Source organism: Misgurnus anguillicaudatus, chromosome 15 (assembly GCF_027580225.2).
Source record: "Misgurnus anguillicaudatus chromosome 15, ASM2758022v2, whole genome shotgun sequence".
NCBI classification, from domain to species: domain Eukaryota; kingdom Metazoa; phylum Chordata; class Actinopteri; order Cypriniformes; family Cobitidae; genus Misgurnus; species Misgurnus anguillicaudatus.
In genome coordinates, this window is record NC_073351.2 from 24565605 (window position 1) to 24569863 (window position 4259).

Below are 4259 nucleotides of genomic sequence, written 5' to 3' on the forward strand. Positions count from 1 at the left end.
TTATGTGGTTGTGTATGTATGCACAAATGAAAGTATTGATACAACAAATGGTTTTGATCGGAGAGTAGTGACCTTCATGTAGTTGCTTTAACCATCATAAGCGTGGGGTTCCATCTGAAAGACTTTTGCCTTGAGCGATGATTGATCATTGCAATGGCAGTTCCTCATTAACTAACAGACTAATGTCCGCCGATCCATGTGACCCAGGGAGCAGCTCCGGCTTCAGTCATTATTTCTGCAGAAATTGGTCTGGAAGGCCCAAAGGTGGAGTCTTTTCAACGTAATTATAGCGCAGATCCAGCAAATATACCCACATGTGCTCTGCTTTGAAGCAGGGGTTTGATTAAACTTCTATTAATAGACACAGAGAGCTTAAGCAGAAAACCAACTGCTAAACAGTCATTTTGAAATCTTTAAGGTTGCCTGAGGGGACATGTCATAACAAAAAGAGGGATTGGAATTGAAATTTGAAAGGTTTCCACTATGTTATATACTTTACTCAGTATTAAAGTACATCAAGTTATAATTAAAGGAACAGTATGTAAAAAATTTATATCAATTAATCATAAAATGGCCCTGTTATGTCACTAGACATTAAGAAATAATTTTCATTTCAAATACTTGTATCACTGACAACAGTGGTCCGGCCAGGATATTGTCATTTAAAAAGTGGAGTTGCAGCCCTCAACTGATGTTTATGTTGTCATTTTATGTATTGGCCACAAGTTTTGTGATTGCAGTACCAGTTTTGGCCACAATCCTACATACTGTTCCTTTAAACCATAATGTAGATTATAAAAGAAAACATTATCAAACTTGTCATTTCTGAGAACTGCAGGGGTAACCTAATACAATATGACAAAGAAATGATAATATCAACTTTATTTATAAGTTTATAAGTTTTATTAAATAAATTATAAACTTGTATAAGTTAAAATATTTTAAAAAATAAGTAATGCATTAAAAAAATTAAAGTGAATTTAAAGGCGGAGTCCACGATGTTTGAAAAACGCTTTGGAAAAGGAGATCAGCAGTAAGGAGCGTGTCTACTAACCCAGTGGTTTTCAAACTAGGGGCCACGAAATGGTGCCAGGGGGGCCCCAGTTTTATGACATTTTATGAAATACATAAATTTATCATGAATTCTGAGTAATTAAACCTAAAAAAATAAGGCTACTAACCAACAGTTTGACCCCATGCTGCGCGCGCACCCGATAGTCATTCAATGTTTACAAACCTTGAAGGGGTCTATTGGCCATTGTATGGTAAGCCATACTTGGAATGTGACCTCTGCATTTAACCCATTCATTGAATAGTGAACACACACACACCCGGGGCATTGGGCAGCTATCACTGCCTCGCAAGGGGAGCAGTTGGGGTTAAGGTGCCTTGCTCAAGGGAGCCTCAGTCACAACCTGCCGGCAAATGAGACTCAAACCGGCAACTCTTGGGTTACAAGCCCGACTCTCTAACCACTAGGCTACAACTGCAAGTCATACCATTTTAAGTTTTGACATCACTATAAAAAGTGAAAAGTTGTATCAACTTAAAAAAAAATTACTTTAATTAGTAACACCTAAAAAATGTAGTTTTTTTCCAACTTAAATTTTCTTACTTTTTTAGGTGTTAGCAATGAAGTTATTATTATTTTATTATTTTATAAGTTGACTCGCTTTTCACAGTGTAGATAAAAGTGCTATAGTCAGGGTTTCCACACCTAAGTTAACTTTAAATTCAAGGACCTTTCCAGGTCCAATACCCTTAAATTCAAGGACAAAATGTGGGGACACATTTCAAGTGAGAGCAAGGTTACATCGTGTTACCTTTAAAGATACATTGTTACAGTTCTCTTTGGTGGGAACTCCGCTGCGTCACTGCGGTGACACTTTGAGAACGCTTCCAGGGGTAAGTGCGTCTGAATGTGTATATAAAATTCAACCAATGGTGAGGCTAAACGACAAATACAGAAGAAATTAGCATTTAAAGCGAACAGTTTAGCCTGTGTGCTTAAAAGGCTAGAAATTTTATGATATTATCCTACACTACACAGGGAACATGGATTTTTCCAGAAAACATCTTGCATATAGATTCAAGCACTTTCAATGACCTGTATCTATGTATGTATATTATCAAAACTTCCCAGGGCCTTGAATTATTTCCCGTGGGAACCCTGTATAGTGTAAAGAGTAACATACACTGTCAGACCAAATGGTCAAAAATTGTTCCAAGCTGGTCACTGAAACAGTACCCTTCATAAAGGTATATAATTTAGGTACAGATATGCAATCAATTGATACCTGAGGTACTAATATGCACTCTTTGGTACCAGCAGTACCTCCGAGGTACTAATATGAACTCTTTGGGTGCAAAGGTGTACTTTTGGAAAGGGTGCTGCCCCTGTGACAGGAATCAACAGTGTATGCTGATATGATTTATTGATCACATACTTTTACAGTTTATAGCAAATAAATATATAAATTAAACACAATTTTCTGCAAGAAAAAAAACTTGATCTTTATTACTGTACGAGAGCATTAAAAGAGGGATAGTTGAAGTGAACAGTGTGAATGAATGAGTCCTCTGGGGTTAAGCTTCGTTCTGTGAGGCCGTTGGCAGTGGTGTGGTGCCACCCTGGTGTTGTGAAATAGCCGGGTTATCGCGGACGTGTGACATCGGCCTGATTCACAACACCAGCTGCAGCACGCACACCTCACACACAGATCCATGTGGCGTAAAGATAAATCCGTCCTTCAGGTCTTCTCCAAGAACAGGATAGAATACATAGTACATGACTGATATACCAACAACAGAAGACTCACAAATTAAGAAACAGACTTGTCAGGGCATTTTGTTTGAAGGGACAACTATAGATTAAGCATTATTATACCACGGGCCAGTTGAATGCAATGTTTGTGTTAACCGTGGTATAAGAGGAATAATTGACTCCAGTCCTTTGAATTGTTTGAAAATAATGCACACCCACGCGGTATAAACATTACCACTTTGGGTGTGCATTATTTTTGAATAATTCGGCCCGTCATCAATTATTCCTTACATAAATGGTCAGTCAAGCTGACCCAGTAATTCCTCCAGATGATAACAGTTAAAATCCATCACAGCTTAGAAGAAACTAAAGCAGATACTCTAGTCGGGTGTGACTGTTAACATGTCCATCTGTGTGCTCTACGGGCATTTTCTTCATAACCCTCCATCTGCTGAGAGAATCAATGTCCCACATAGACACATTCCTGGTCTCTGTTACAGCACACTTGTTAGTGTTTCAGGATCTAGATTTGATGACCGAAAGCAAATGCAAACAAATTAACAAGCTTTCCATATTTTCAAACAATGCTATTAGTTATTAATGCAAAATCATTTAAAAAAAAAAAATCACTGAGGTTCAGATCGATTTGTAAGGAGGATAAAATTATTTGTGACTTTGGACAATAAAACCAGCCATAAAAAGTTGAATAAAAAAGATTTTCATTGATGTATGGTTTGTTAGGACAATATTTGGTCTAGATACAACTATTTGAAAATCTTTAATCTAAGGGTGCAAAAAATAAACATCGAAATATTGGGAAATCGCCTTTAAAGTCCAAATAAAGTCTTTAGCAACACTAATGATAAATAGTAATAATAGTAAAATTGTTTGTATTTACGGTAAAAAATGTACAAAACATCTTTATGGAACATGATCTTTAGTTAATATCCTAATAATTATGTTTTTGGCATAAAAAAATCTATAATTTTGACCCATACAATGTATTCTTGGCTTTTGCTACAAATATACCCATGCTACTTATGACTGATTTTCTGGTCCAGAGTCACATTTATAAAAAGAAAACTGACTAAAATTTGCTCACTTTGATTTGTGATCAAGCGTAAAAAAATGGATATTATACCATATAAAATTGTCCATGACTTTTTAGAAAATGCAATTTTCTAATTCCCTTAAAATAAAAACATGGCCACCCTGAAGGCAGATTATTGGTTGCTGCTTAATCTTCTGTGACTTATTTCACTGTTTGTAATGCCATAAAATAATATCAGTGAGATCTGCAAATGGATAGTTTGAGATTGGTTATCATGAAGTATAAATGTAAGTAGTTACAAATAAACTTCAAACACCATTTTGTTAATGATGCATGCAAGTTAAATACATTCAACTAAACAAGAAATGGCAGGACAAATGATGAAACTTAAAATTAAAAACAATGTTTGTAAAAGTGGGTTTAAAAGAAAGGAAACTGCAAAAC